Source organism: Galleria mellonella, unplaced genomic scaffold, assembly GCF_026898425.1.
Source record: "Galleria mellonella isolate WM207_F2 unplaced genomic scaffold, CSIRO_AGI_GalMel_v1 utg171, whole genome shotgun sequence".
Taxonomy (NCBI): Eukaryota; Metazoa; Arthropoda; class Insecta; order Lepidoptera; family Pyralidae; genus Galleria; species Galleria mellonella.
In genome coordinates, this window is record NW_026442014.1 from 1,108,833 (window position 1) to 1,126,001 (window position 17,169).

At 33.2% G+C, this 17,169-nt stretch overlaps 1 protein-coding gene across 3 annotated transcripts in view; it reads left to right on the top strand.

The window, feature by feature from the left end:
• The window catches only part of LOC113518069 (uncharacterized), a 191,896-nt gene that overhangs the window by 26,915 nt on the left and 147,812 nt on the right, over window positions 1–17,169 (top strand). For all 3 annotated transcript variants that reach the window (XR_008252608.1, XM_052892882.1, XM_052892883.1), the window contains exon 2: window positions 1,627–1,685. The gene's annotated coding sequence lies outside the window, so the exon portion shown is untranslated. The remainder of the gene's footprint in view (window positions 1–1,626; window positions 1,686–17,169) is intronic.

A 17,169-nucleotide genomic window follows, 5' to 3' on the forward strand; every position in this document is an offset into this window, starting at 1 on the left:
TCACCTATCATACTTCACTGGTGCCTCTCCGGTGTATACCGATAGCGCGGGCGGTACCATTCCATTATCATCCATTAAAAATAAAATCTATTTGTAGAATAGACAATGTAACTTTGGTCATATGTGTACGAAATCATTAAACTATACAGTTAGTCCAAATGCCATGGTAAAAAGTATGAATATGAACCCGTGGCCTATTATTTGGAGAAGCTGTAGCGACGTTGTGCCATTAACAACAAGTCGCATTCGTGTAGAGCACATCACATTAGATCTATTGCTGGGAATGTGGTCCTATATTCGACAATGACAATAGTATAGAGCGGTCATGTGTCAAAAAATATAAAAAATTACAATAGAATAGAGGGGTCACTCTATATATAAATAATATATTTTTTTTATCTACTTTATTCTTTATTGTATAGAAAAAAATAGGATTGGAGAAACAATTTTACATAATAGTGCACAAGGGCAAATTTATCTTTAAAAGAGATTTTTTCCAGCAAAACCATATGAGATAAACTAACAGTTTATTAGTAGTTACAAGCATACGTTTGTACCGATCGATTTAAATGTTACAGTTAAAAATAAATAAATAAAATGCCTATACTTTAAAAAAAAGCAATTTATAGTTCATTAAATACAATTATTATGGATTGGGTATCTATGTCCTACTACATAAGTAAACATACTATCATATACCAGAGGGAGACTTTGTACAAAAGTCGATTGCTTGGGTACCTCTGTCCCATTCGTGTTTCAACCGTGAAGCAGTTGTGCTTGCATGGCTGTGTTTCGGTTTGAAGGGTGGGATATGGCGGGAATTTACAGGGTACAGAGGAATAACACCTGACTCCTCAGGAATGGCAACGTATGGGGGGTATCATGGGCGTAACAGTATATTCTGTTATGTCCACGGTACTGCTCATGTCTAAAGGCGACGGTTACTGATTTCCATCGGGTGGGCCGTCAGCTTGTTTTCCATTCTAAGTTGTATAAAAAAAAAAAACTTGTACAATGTACATTTTTTAACCGTGCATTTATTTATTTAAAATCAACTCTATATTATACGTCCGCGTGGTAGAAATAGTAATTTTAAACATTTACAGCGTCAGCATTTGATGACACTGGTTGTTTATCACCTCAATCACATCATCCTCTGTGGTCTTCTTTATTACTGTTGTAAACTCGCCCGGTGGTTTTCAAAAGAACTACGGCGCACTATACTAAGCACTCAATGTGTGTGGTAAAGTGCCTTCTAATGCTTTAACGACAAACTGGCTCCCTGATGGCACTGCAAGGGTTAAGGACCCGGCCCGCTACCATGGAATAGTTAAGGGACTCGAGCTAGATTCTCATAAAGACAAAGTATTCAAATAGTTGTCAATATATCAAATGAGAAACAAAAAAAAATGTTTCCGTGCATTGTGCTAAAGTTAAAATTTAATACAATTAATATCTTTTATTTATATATATTATATATATAAATAAAATATATGAATTAAAATGTGGCATCTTCAGTTATTTTGTTTTAAAAACAAACTATTGCATCGATTTGGATAATATTTCTATATGACTAATCCGTATATTCTTTCAGATAAAAAAGTAATTTATCATATTTGATTTCAGGTATTCTTGTTGACCTGGTTCGTCTCGGCATAGAAGCTGGACATACAACAGTGAAATTCGTAAGTACTTGTTTAATACATTATAATAATATAACATTATAAATTATGTACTACAGTACATGTCAATAATACCTTTATATATATATATATATATATATGAATATATATATATTTTTTTTTTTTGAAATTTTGCAGATAGTTTTTATTTTTGTTTCTTTATATAGTATAAGTAACCAATAAGAAAGGAATTTTGAAAATTCAACACCTAACTGGGTGTTAAGAATTGTAGCTTAAATAAATTTCGCCTGGCAACATTTTTGCACAATAAAAAAAAAAAAAAAAAGTCTTGTCGGTTGTTATCGAATGTGTCGGTAGAACGTACGTTCGTTGTCGTCGTTCTCGTTTAAAAATATTATCGCACGCGTGCATATATTGCCGCGAATATCGTTTTTCTTTTCGTATCGCTTTCTTAATCATATCACACATAACCAAGAGGCTGATTGAGAGGAGGGCATTGCACTGCTGGTCGGTTCAAGGCGGTGGATAGGTAACCTGGATCTGAGGGTAAGTTCGAACGAGCCAGAAGTACTGGGAAGCCTAAAGCCAGAACCGAATCCTGCTAACTACAAAGTTTCAGGTCAGTGGTCTCCACTTTAATTATCCTCTTGTGTTTCTTATGTTAACTACCACCATTGTATTAAAATTTCATACAGTCCACTAATAACCGTTGCCGGACGATTAATTTCATTTTTTGTAAGATCTTATTTTACGAACGGTTAACACTGGGTAAAACGGGGGTTGGAAGCTTGTATGAAATTTCGTTACTTTAGAACTTAGATATGTGTACTTTAATAAATTTTATAGAACAAGTAATCGAATACCACATACAGACGAAGCCGCGGGCAATAGCCAGTATTGTATAAATAGCCATGTAGTCTTTCCCGTTGGGTGTCGTAAGAATCGACTAATGGAGGGCGATGGATAGGCGGCAGCGTCTCTCTTAAAACATCTCTAAAGCCTAACTGCGGTTGCCAATCCGCCTGCCAAGCGTGGTTACTACTGGCCCGGGGGGAAGGGATTGTTAACAATGGGGAGGTTATTCCCCATTGCTATCAATATACCCTATCAGGTCGACCTTCATGCGGTTTCCCCTGGAAACTATCGTGACTAATTTATCATTGAATTTGTCACAATGGACTAACTGACCTGCCTTTTCATCCTCACCTATCACAGTGTATACCGATAGCGCGGGCGGAGTTACCATGCCATTTTCACCCATAAAAAAAAAAACTACTGGCAATGTTCAGCAAATGTTCAGCAGTGGACAATTAAAGGCTGATATGGTGATATAAATCACATCTAGGAAGGCAACACATTATCAAGGACGTAGTCGTAATGAATTAATTTGTAACCGCAATATAAGGTAACCCATTCATAAAGTAATCGGTTAGTTGACATCATCCACACAGGTGCACATTGTACCCGAAGTTATAATGACATTACCTGCTGCGCCCACGCACCGCCGCGCCGCGCCGCGTCGAGCTGCCGCGTTTTAGCTGTACAAACTTTTTTATGTTCCAAATTTTATATTGCGTCACAATAATATTGTAAATATTGGAAATAATGTTATTGAACGTAAAGAAAAAAAATATATAAAAGATTTTTTTTATTTATTACAAAATATAAAAAATATAATTAAGTACTTTTTTTTATACCACTAAGGTGGCAAACCAGCATACGGCCCACCTAATGGTAAGCGGTTACCGTAGCCTATGAACGCCTGTAATACCAGAGGTATTAACGTGCGCGTTTGCGACTTTGAAGAAACCACTTTACTCCCCTTTTGAAGAGTACATGCGTAAATTTAAAGATATTAGCACATTTTTTTTTATATTCAGTAGATGAAACTAAATATTAATCATGAAAATTAATAATTTTTGTATTATAAGTGATACCAGAAGGAGACTTTATACAAAAGTCGATTGCTTGGGTACCTCTGTCCCATTCGTGTTTCAACCGTGAAGCAGTTGTATTTACATGGCTGTGTTTCGGTTTGAAGGGCGTGAATTTACTGGGTACAGAGGAATAACACCTGAGTCCTTAGGAATGGCAACGCATGGGGGGTATCATGGGCGAAACAGTATACTCTGTTATGTCCATGGTACTACTCATGTCTACAGGCGACGGTTACCACTTTCCATCAAGTGGGTCGTAAGCTTGTTTGCCATTCTGAGTTGTTAATATATATATATATATATATATATATATATATATATATATATATATATATATATATATATATATATATATATATATACATACATAAATTTGTGACAACCCTATTCCAAATTCTTCTAATAATTATTGAATAATTGCTTATAAAAACGATTATAAAGAAGACTGTAAAAGAATATTTTAAATTTAAATTTGAAATTCGAATTTGAAATTCTTCTGAAATTTAAATGAAAAATTGAAGATTTTTTTAAACTGTCGGGAAATTTTGTAAGAAAACAAGGGAGACTTTTGCCCAAAATGGGGGAAAATGGGTTAATAGTAATAGATACAAATTTGTTCAAGAGTAAAGTACGATTAGACGGTCTCATCGGTCGGTACATCGGCGGCTATTGAAGCGTGTGAGGATCACAACGGCATCTGTGTAACCGAGCGGAAGCTGCGCCGGCGCCGCGCGCTATTCATCGAGATAGTACTACCACACAGACACACTCCAACGGCTTTTGCGAAATGTATTAAAGTTTTATTTTGACAGAATTAGAAACTAAATCAATAATTTAGGATTTTATTCCTTATATAGGCCTGTATTATCATGAGTAATGAGGTCAAAAATACCAAACGGATTTTAGAAAAAAAAATATTACGAATTTTAACAATAGTATTAAAAAGTTTATTGCTTAAACATATGTAATAAATAAACATGTACATAATTGAAAAATAAAAAATGTGAAAAGGCTTAAATAGTGTCTAACATTCCGTTTAAACTGCTTATATATAATAAAATTAATATGGGACCGAAATGATAACAAAACTAATTCAAAACAATCGATTTTACTTCCACGTATTTGCAGAATGTACATCGGGTAATTTACTAGCTTGATTATTCGTATTTTTTTTTCTTATATTTTTGCTAGAAGGAAAAATTAAAACTACATAGACATAAGTAATAAATAAGTTTGTTTTCTATAAAAAACACCGACTCCAGTTGTGGCAAAATCCGTTATTTTTATTTAAAAACTAAAGTACAAAACCAATTTTGATAAAATTTCTACGGAATCAATCTGTTAGTGTAATCCAAATCCAAACCGGTTTATAACGGACAGAGTTATAAGGTAACAAACATAAAAAAAAAACATACCCGAAACGAGAACCTCTTTTTTTAAGTCGGTAAAACTGTAAATGATGCTACAACACATCCAGGTGTTATGTACGTATATGTTACATACGTTACATCACAACGTTAATTTTTTTTTCTGTCTCTATTATTTTGTTTTTGTTGATGTTGAACATACATGCTCATATTTATATTGTTATAGTTATTTATACAGAATGCATATAAAGCTTATGTATATAACGGTGGGGGGGGGGGGGGGGATTGTTCAGTAAAGAATACTGTCTTAACAATAGGTTTACTTATTAAAACAATGGAAAAAATATATTAATCTATATAAAGGTTGTCTGTAAGAGATCGCCCTAGCGATAAGACCGCCTTTTGTACCTTTATGTGTATATTTCAATGTGTACTGTATTTCATTTGAATTATTCACTTGTCATTGTATATTTTTATTTATGGTGCAATAAAGAGTTAAATAAATAAATAAATAAATAATCTATAATATATTTTTTCCATTGTTTTTTTTTTCCATTATTTGCGGCCAGTCGTAATAAAATTAAAAAAAAAAATTATGAATAAATACTGATTTAAATTTCGAACACAATATATCAGGCTATGCTTGCCACCTCGATCTACTTCAGCTAATATGCAAGCCATTTATACTAGTAAGTATTCCTTCACTCTAGCTGCATGTGAACTGGCGAGAGTACGAAGCCTTCAATTAACCAGCCTTAAACGTTTCTAATGATAGCTAATATTGTTTAATTAAAGGCAAAAAAAAAAATATTAGATATGTTAAATACTTTAAAAGTTTATCTAAGTAGATAATAAAACAGGCTTTTTGCGGATTCTTGCATTTATCCATGTGTTATGTGGATGAGGATTTGTTTAATTCAGTGTGATAAATTCAGGCCAGTCTCTAGATTATATGGATTAAAAAAATATATGTAAAGCTTCGAAATACAAAGCAGTGTATAATAATAATTTTATTCAAGTAAACTTAATAATAGGCATTTTTTAATAGTCATTTTTTTATGAAACTACCGTCCAGTTCGGAATGCAATTTTAGCTAAGAAGAACGGGCAAGAAACACAGCTGTTGTTTTTTTCAAATATAAGTTAAGTTTAAAATAAAAAAAATATGACCGGGTAAAATGACTATTACAAACTTCGTATTGATAAAAAGAAAAAAAAAAAGCTACCAACTATAAGCAGTTTTAATATAAATGTATTATGAAATACTCATAATAATTCCGTCTTAATACAATATTATATAATGCAATTATTATTCTAAGTAAGTTTATTTTGTTATGTATACATTGTCATGTCAGTTTTATCAATACTTAGATATATAAGATTTTCGTTGACTAGAACGATTCTTTTATTTTTCTATAATGAAATAAAATCAACTTTTATTTTTAAAAATATAAATAAATATTCTTATCAATAGAAGTAATATTTTTATCATAAATATATATATTTATGAAATATTTTTATTTTACAAGATTCTAGTTTGCAAAGACATTTAGGTTTCAACAAATCTTTTATTTACCCTCGAGATTATGACAGCAAAATTCTAATTAAAATCTTTCGATAGAGGCATAAAAAAGAAATTTATTACAACTTTAATAAAGACAATAGAACAAAGTACAAGAATTTTTATAATTATTCAGTGTTTATTTATTTATTTATTAGTACAAATATGTGTACATGGCGGACTTAATGCTAAAAGCATTCTCTCCCAGTCAACCACAGGGACGTGTCATACTCGAATGCGGTACTACTATGTATTTACTGTATTTACTTTAGTATGTATGTATATCAATAATTGATATACATACATACTAAAATTACATATATAAACGAATAAATATATATGAATAACAAATATACTTACACATATATGACATATACTATATTATACACGAAATAATAGATATATAATAACAGAAATAAGTGTTATTTCTGTTCAAACTACGTACATGTAATACCGTGATATTTCTACTGTGTACCCGTGTATATCTATTTACTTTCGCGTTATCTCTTTCTTCAATCCTTCATCTAACATTCACTCCAGGCAATTTAACATTAAAATCGAGGAAGAATTAATAAACGTAACGTGTATCTGATCAAATTCTGTTTTCAGATAGTGTACCCATTTCGACATACCTCGAAACTGATCATGTGATCAAACGGTTTGGATGCTACAGACACGAGTGGCGTTTCCTTGAGATCGGACCGCCGATACCGTGTGTAAACTCGAGCGTTCATTTCTAACGTATCGATTGGATCGTCCACATTCCAATTTCAAATATAGTTTAACGTTTTTTTTTTTGTATCTTCTTGATACCAATAGAAATTATAGAAATAATAGGAAATATTTTTTGCTCAAATTGTTTGGACCACTTTTAAATTGTTACATTCTGGTTACTCTGAGGTGTTGCTAAATACATAAGATTTTTCTGATAGAATAATTAAGATTGTGTTAAAAAAAAAGACTAAGAAAAAATTATGAGAAACCAGTTATTTTGTTCTGAGAACTAAATTACTGTACCGATGTTGATAAAATTTTTATGGATACAATTTGAAAGTATATGTTGTAGATAAAAAAAGATTTTTTCAAGACGGTTTAGAACAGACGAAGTTGTAAGGTAACAAATATAAAAAAATATAACCAAATTGAAATCTGTTGAGAACAAAATTACAAGAAATACTTTGATATTTAAAATTTAGACAAAAAAATCTTGTAAAAATAGTACCTTTTTATTTTCCATGACAGAAATAAATGAGACAACAAATTACACAGATTTTTTGAGTCTTGGACTCCAACCGGCATTTTTATTTGATCACAGTTCCTATTTTAAAATAAAACGTAACATTCTTATTTTTTTTTAACAAAGATTTTTATAATTTACGTTTGATTTTGGAATGTGTATTTTTTCTACTTAAATTTGTGATTTTTTAAATCATTAACACGGTAACTCACCACTATTTAGTTTAATCGGTAGCCTACATGTAGAACTTAAAAAACTACAATTCAGGGCCGTAAAACCATTATGAAAAAAAAAAAGAACACAAAGATTTTCGTCTGAATATATATTTGGCGTAGCGAAAGAGTCCACTTCTGATTGGGTATCTCGCAAATCGTTCGATTCCAGATTGTTACACGTACGCATTCCTACCGAGATGGCTGTTCGACATTCCCACGAAACACAGATAAATAGGAATGAGGTATTATTGCGATTTCTGCCGCTCTTTATCTTTTTGTAACGCAATTGTCATTAGTATCCAAGATATTCTTGATCTCATAATTATAGGAATGAATACACATTGGCTTGCGGCGATATCTCTTCTAAGTAGGCCACTTTTGTCGTAAGTGAAAAATGGTAAAACTGTACGTAAATCAGTGATTTGGTAGTTAGCCAAAAATATATTAAAGTTTAGAGAAAAATGTGTAATTTTATTTAGATTATTTTTCGGCAAGCGATTTCCTAAAATATAATTAATGCCCTAGAGACTAGAGCATGACATTTTTCAAAGGTCGACAACGCGCACGTGACCTCGCTAGTGTTGCAGGCAATAATGGGCTACAGTAACCGCGTTTACCTTCAGACGGGCCGTATACTTGTCCGTCATTATAATGGTATAAAAAATACCAAATAATAGATAATAAATTTAGTATATAAACAAGCATTCTAAAATAAAATAGATTTAAAATACAAACTACAATTGCATACAAATATATTTAAAAATATAAATATAATTATAGAAACTTAGATGTATAATTTTATAATTCAAAAAAAATAGAATCAAGAAGAAAAATCAGTAAAAGTAAGTACAAGAAGTGACATGTTATTATTTTTATTTTATTTAAATTGTTAAAAAGAAAATTTAATAATTAATTAATATATGAAGGAATAAATGAAGTAAGAGAATTAACGTCAACGTAAAAATTGTCTTACAATTATGCAGTTCACTAATTACATTTGTTCCAAAATACTCTCGAATTTCCATTGTTCAGATAAAGAGACCTCTTAAGTTAGAGTACCATCAAATTTGACCAAGGTGAAATCTATTTTCGCAACAGATAAACAATAGGTTAATAAATACTTTATTTCGACCTTTTCAATATTCATACTTTAATTTATGTATGTTAATTTAGTTCAAGAATTAGGTTACATTTTAAATTAAGTATGTTCATTTACTCCAAGAATTAGGTTACATTTTAAATTAGGTATGTTCATTTACCACAAGAATTAGGTTACATTTTAAATTAGGTATGTTCATTTACTCCAAGAATTAGGTTACATTTTAAATTAGGTATGTTCATTTACTCCAAGAATTAGGTTACATTTTAAATTAGGTATGTTAATTTACTCACAGAATTAGGTTACATTTTAAATTAAGTATGTTAATTTACTTCAAGAATTAGGTTATATATTATATATAGTGCACTTTGTTAGGTTCACAATATTAGCCGTTAACTATCTACTATTGAACATAGGTCTCTCCTAGTTTCCCTGCTTGGGAGGCGGGTTGGCAACCACAGTTAGATTTTGGTGATGTTTTAAGAGGGACGCTGCTGCCCATCGCTCAACCATTAGGTTAATTAGTCCCCTTCAACAATACCCACGGGAAAGGAGTGGTGAGTGGCGCATTCTATGCCACATGACAATTTTACTATAAGTATTATTAATAATAATTTGTGGTTTATAATAATAAAAAAAAGCAAAAATAGTTCAGAACATTTATAATATATTTTGTCAACCAAACATTTTCTTCATAAGGTTGTTTTGCGGACACTGGTATGACTAGGTGCGGATTTCAAAACAAATTGACCATAATCTAAACTGGAATTACCTTATATGCAGAGTGGAAATCAATGGAGCGTTTTAGGGACCTCTATTACAGATTTAAATAAACTCGTTTCGAAAGATGGTGTTTTTGCGTAGCTACTATAACTTAAGTTTGTGTTTCACAAAAATATAGACTTCAGTTTTTTTTTTAATTATTATTTTAAGTGCTTTTACCTTCTTCAGGTATATCAGTCCTATTGTACCCTGAACTGATTTCTTAAACAAAACTTTATCTACTTTCCCTAGACGCGGAAAGAGAAGAATTAATGGGCATCAATAATTTATAGAGATGTTCAAAAATTTCTGGTTTAAATTCAGCTAACATAGATTGAATAAGACCAACATTAAATTTATTTATGTTAAAGTGGCGCATGAATTCTTCTCTTTCCTTCGTGTTAATACGATACTCTTCAGTTGTGGCAAGACAAGTTGTTTTGATTTAAAAACTAAACTGTTAAATTTACTTTGATTAAATTTCAAGGGGACCAATCTCAAAGTATATCCTTTCAGATAAAACAACAATTTTCCAAATCGGTTTACAATTGACGGAGATTTATCTGTCGATTATAAACCAATTAGAATTTATTTTTTTTATTTGAAAGGATGTACTTACTGATTTACCCAAGGAGATTTTTTTTAATCCAGTTCAGTATTTAGTTTTTAACTCAAAAGTACTGGTATTGCCACATTGCAATTGCAATATGCCATTGAAGTCGGTTTTTTTGTGAAATTCAATCTTAAATTAAACACAAAAAAAAAGTTTCAGATATTATAGAAATTTGAAAGACACAGCATGGTAAGACTTATTGCACACTTGGAAACATCAACCGTAACAATTTTTCCGTTTATAAACAGCCTAATAATGGTTTCTAAGCCAATTACATGGTAATAGGTATACAGGTATACAGGCTGGACGACATAACAACCTATTTGATGTTAGAAAATTTGAAACAACATTGTATCGATTGTCTTTCTGGCATCCTTTTCTAGCATCTCATATTAACCAACGGACCAAGCAAACGCACTTAAGTCTATAGGGTTGTCAAACTTAAGTTTTTATATCAGCTTTTAACTGTCCACTGCTGAACATAAACCTCTCCCTTGGGAAGGTTTGCCAGTAGTTGCTACGTTTGGCAGGCGGATTGGCAACCGCAGTTAGACTTTTTTAATGGATGATAATAGAATGGTAACCCCGCCTGCGCTATCGGTATACGCTGGCTGGGCAGTTAGGCTTTAGAGATGTTTTAAGAGGGACGCTGCTGTTCATTCCTCGCCCTTCCTTAGTCGGCTTTTACGATACTTACGGAAAGGGTGGGGGGGGGGGGGTCCCTATTCTATGCCAAGACCACATTGCCAATCTTAAGTTACGTAACATTAATTAAATTAATACAAGAATACAATGTATCATTATTGGAAAGAAAGCTCTTTTAAATGTTATATCACTAGATTGAAACTTAATTAAAAAGCTATCATTATTTATAGACATACGTCAGAAGTCGGTCAATCTTAAATGGGATTGTATGAGTTACATTAGTCGATAGGTAGGCAATGATCTCCGCCCAGTGGACGTCTACTGATAGACAGAATCGTCGAGGATGACCCAAAAAGTGATTGAGTCATAATATAGACGTAAACACGTCTAGATTATGGGATATAAAAGGAACTGGTTTGAGATGGCGGAAAAGGAATCCCATATTATAATTCTATCCTGTTAAATACTGCTTGCTTAATTTGTTGTTATTTATTTGAAGGGTGGGATATGGCAGTGAATTTATTGAGTATACATAGAGGAATAATACCTGAGTCCTCAGGAATGGTATACTCTGTTATGTCCATGGTACTGCTCATGTCTATAGGCGACGGTTACCACTTTCCATCAGGTGAGCTGTCAACTAGTTTGCCATTCTAAGTTGCATAAAAAAAAAATCGTCGTTAATAACTATTTTCTGGGTAATAACGCTTTATCTTAGGTTTTACGTCATGATAAGTAAATTCAGGTGTGAATAAATCCATTATCTAATAAAAAATAGGGTATTAAAATATTTATATAAATATATGAACTGTATGAGGCAACCCTATATGAATGCAGGGGTAGCGACGCGCGACCAGCACAGATGCTGTGTCTCGGTCCATTTCCGACGTTCGCGGCTGCCCGCTGGCTGCCTGCGTTGCATAAACGCACTCGGACAATGGGCTTGATTTACTACTGTGTATTCTAGATAAATATATTATTTTTCCGTTCAAATTATAATTGAATTTATTTAGAGGCCATAGAGTTGGAAATCGATAATAACAAGCGCCACATAATCATCCGAATAGCATAATCTTAGAGACCGTGTTTTTTGGATGATAAAGGAATTGTAACCCCGCCTGTCATATCAGTGTACGCTGGCATAGCACCAGTAAGAGATGATAGGTGAGAATGAAAAGGCAGGTCAGTTAGCCCAATGTGATGAATACACCTGAAATTCACGATGCTTTCAAGGAGGAACCACGTGGAGATCTTAACAAGGTATACTACTAGCAATGGGACTGGTAGTTCACGTTACTAACCATCCCTTCCTCATCGCTGTATCTGTTTATAAGTATTATTTAATAATAATACTTCATCATTTCAGTCATTATCCGTAATGGTGATGTGTTATTCTTAGTAAAAACTCATTCATTTGCCATGAATTTATTTTTGGTGGGGGGAAAGGGATTGTTAGTAATGGAGACTGAGAATCCTATTGCTAGCAATATACCCATCCAGGTCGACCTCCTCGCGGTTCCCCCTGGAAACTATCATGGTTAATTCCTGATGAATTCATCATGATGGGCTAACTGGCCTGTTTTCATTCTCATCTATCACCCTTCACTGGTGCTCCGCCAGCGTATCCCGTTAGCGCAAGCGGGGTTACCACACCATTTTCACCGATAAAAAAAAAAAATTTTTGGTCAATCTATATATATTCCGGTCTTACAGACAAAGTTTGCAAGCCCCAGCAAGTAAAATTATTCACATTTATAATTATTTCAGAATCTTAAACAAATTGTAACTACAAATTGGTAAATTTGTATTAAAAATGAAGAAGTTACATGGACGGATTACGTAGCCCGTTGGAAGATTTATTACGGAGATTTGATATGCGCACGCGCATGCCGGCACACGCGTGCCGTGCACTGAGAAAGCGAGATTAACTTATTTATGTACCGCGACATACATTTATGTACTTACTAGTTGTTTTCTAGCGGTTTTGCCCGCTTTAACCATTATATATCCTGCTTGATATAAGATGTATATATATATATATATATATATATATATATATATATATATATATATATATATATACATATCCGTGTACCAAATTAAATTAAAATCCATTCAGTCGTTTAATTGTGAAAGAGGAACAAACGTGCGCTCATATATTGTTACAAACTTTCGCGTTTAAAATAATAATAGTTTAAAAAAATAGTAATAATAATATAAACACGGAAATTCATCACCATCACCATATCGGCCACCATCTGTCCACTTCTGAATACAGACCTCCTTCATAAAGAATCCTCCATGCTTTATGGAATGGTCCTGAGTCGCCTGCGTTCACTGACTTCCTGCAATGTATTTAGTTAGGGTCATCACTCCATCTAGTATTTTTTTTTATACAACTTACAATGGCAAACAAGCTGACGGCCCCCCTGATGTAAAGTAGTAACCGTCGCCTATATACATGAGCAGTACCATGGACATAACAAAGTATACTGTTTCGCCCATGATACCCCCATGCGTTGCCATTCCTGAGGACTCAGGTGTTATTCCTCTGTACCCAGTAAATTCACGCCATATCCCACCCTTCAAACCGAAACACAGCCATGCAAACACAACTGCTTCACGGTTGAAACACGAATGAGACAGAGGTAGGCCCTCTAATACTACGTTTACCCGTACGAGGTCGCCACTCATTTCCTTGTCATCGATTGTCGATTCTTCGAGTTATGTGATGCAACCCATTGCACAAAAAAGCTGAAGTGTCAGCTTTCTCGTGAAAATAAAACAGAATAGAATAATGTATGTAACCAACAGCGACATTTCCACAAAAATACAACATGGAGACCTTGAATAAGAGATATTTATTTTTAAAAAGCCAGCAACGCACTGGCGACAGCCCTGGTATCGTCAGTGTCCATAAGTTTCGGTGATCACATACCATCAGGTGAACCGCAGGCACGTTTGTCTTTCACATAAAAAAAAAATAACTTTTGGATTTAAAAATGTAATCGGTACTAACAGTAGGCTAATATCTTTATTTAATGGGAGAAGTCCGTGATCAATAATGGGTTATTGTTGTGATGCAATAATAACAAATGCTCCGATGTAATATTGTACTTGAACATAAGGTAGATTTGATATGTTTTTAACTATAATTTTGTTGTACATTGTTCTATGGTGTATAAAGTAAAGTATAGTTTTGTATTATGCAAGATACAAGTATTTCATAGGCACTTTATTGTAATTTATTTTTGAAACTTGTTTAAGTTCTTTTCGAATTGAATTAAATAATATAACTGTAATGTAATGTAACCAGAGGAAGACTTAGTACAAAAGTCGATTGCTTGGGTACCTCTGCCCCATTCGTGTTTCTACTGTGAAGCAGTTGTGTTTGCATGGCTATGTTTCGGTTTGAAGGGTGGGATATGGCGTGAGTTTACAGGGTACAGAGGAATAATACTCAGGTATCCTCAGGAATGGCAACGCATGGGGGGTATCATGAGCGAAACAGTACACTCTGTTATGTCCATGGCACTACTCATGTCTATAGGCGACGGTTACCACTTTCCATCAGGTGGGCCGTCAGCTTGTTTGCCATTCTAAGTTGCATAAAAAAAATATGGGCATGGAGGTAAATTAAAAGGACAGAAAAGTAACGAGTGAAGAAGTCATTAAAAGGGTGATTGTGAAAAGGACATTAATAAAAAAAATAGAGAATAGAAGAGACAAAATGCTGGGCCACCTTAAACGACATGACGAATTTTTAAAGAACATAGTAGAAGGAAAAATAGAGGGCAAAAGAGGAAGAGGAAGCCCGAGGAATAACTACATGGGACAGATAAAGGAAACATGGAATTGACAATAGGAGAATCAAAGATTTGGCTTGGGGTAAATCTGCCTGGAAGAGAATGCAAAAATTAGTTGCAGCGACAGAAGGAAATTGTCAAATGAAGAGAGAGAAAAACTGTATTAATTGTAGTACGATTCGTCTACATTTGCATTTATTTTGTCTAAATACCAAAGATTTTTTAAAAATAATACATTTTTTAAACAGAATAATGATAAATATAATAACTTTATTGTGAATGCCACTCTGTTGTAATCAAATGTTGTGACGCTATTGAAAAGTATATAAATATGTTTATATCTATAAATAAAGTATACCGGTTTAAGAGTAAAAGTGAATCTAAATTAATTGAAGGCGCGACGCGAGCTTGTTTTCTTAATAAACTCGTAAGAAATCTAATATAGATAGCCAGACAACGCATTACTCCATATCAACGGCATAACAGACGATTTTTATTATGTTGGAAAGTCACACATCTATTAGATACCTATTAGAAAGTGGTTTTGTCAATTGGACATGTGTAGCACACCCTTTACTTGCATTTGTGTCGACTCAGTCACTCGATATTCGACTATGTTGCTTTCATTATTAAGTCTGTTTACGTTTATTACGATAGTAAAAAAATATGTTTGCAATAATTATAAAACAGCGAAGTGTGTGTATAACTCGTTAAGTTAGATAATAATAGTATTGTTGATGTAATAGTCAATTTAATTGCTTCAGATTCGGGCCAATTGTTAATTAATACGTTCGGTTTTAAATTAATTGGACTGTCGTATAAACAATGATGAATGAGTTGATCTTTTTTATGCTCGTGATTTTTATTCTTAATATATAAGAGGTATCTGCGCAAACGAAAAGCTACTGAGGGAAATTTGCAGTAAAGCCTTTAATCGCTTGATGAAATGTGGTAATATATTATAAGAATTTACCAGGGGGAGACTTTGTACAAAAGTCGATTGCTTGGGTACATCTGTCCTATTCGTGTTTCAACCGTGAAGCAGTTGTGCTTGCATGGCTGTGTTTCGGTTTGAAGGGTGGGATATGGCGTGAGTTTACAGGGTACAGAGGAATAACACCTGAGTCCTCAGGAATGGGAACGCATGGGGGGTATCATGGGCGAAACAGTATACTCTGTTATGTCCATGGTACTGCTCATGTCTATAGGCGACGGTTACCACTTTTCATCAGGTGGGCCGTCAGCTTGTTTGCCATTCTAAGTTGTATAAAAAAAAAAAACGACTTTTATACAAAGCATCTTCTCATAAATTCTTCGTCATAGGATCCTTTTCGCTTTTTAGCGTAACGTCTTAGGACAGTTGCATAAAATTTAACAACTATTAAATTTGAAGGTTCTTGCTATATCAATAAAAATACATTTATTTAGTATCCAACTGTATCTATTAAGAGCAAATCTGCAATTCAATTAGCCTATTTGTATTAACATAATTGTAATAAATCAATAGTGCCATATGTACGCGGTGGCAAGGGGCCCGATGTATTTATTATCTCCACTGGACAGCCTTGGTGCTCAGAAAGATAATGGTAACTGTTTGATATTTGCATACAGTGTGGTCAGTTTAGATATATACTAGCTGACTCGGCAAATGTTGTTTTACCATATACATTATTTCTAGAACTATACATGAAAATATATCGTACTACAATTATTATATTCCATTGTCATCTTGCAGCCCTATTGTAGCATATAAAAATTACGATTAAACATTAGGGGTTGATCGTAAAAGCGTGAAAATTTGAATTTGTATGTATTTTTCAATGCTAAATCATAATAAAATAAAAATATGTCAGAAAAATTAAAAAATAAATATTTAGAAGTGGATCATTCTTATCATTGAGGGGTATGAAAAATAGATGTATATAATTTTTATGATTTTTTAAAAAAACAGGGTTTGTTTTTACTTTCATTACATGCCAATATTGTTAAAATTTCAGTTTTTAAATTATAACTTATAGAAATACGGGTACGTCAAACCTAGTGTTAACCGTTTGGTGCCCAAACTGCGAAAGGTTGGGCACAAATGGTTAAAATTAGGCTCCTAGCAGTGATCTTTTTTTGCCTGAAGATGCACCATTCAGAGGTGAAACACGTGTCGCGAAACGTGCGCAAATTTATGGCTAAATATAAAAGGTTGTGGAACTTCAGGTAATGTTACAGTCACACGTATACTTATAGTAGCGGAGTTAAACAAAATAATTCTAATTCCGCAAGATAACACTCAT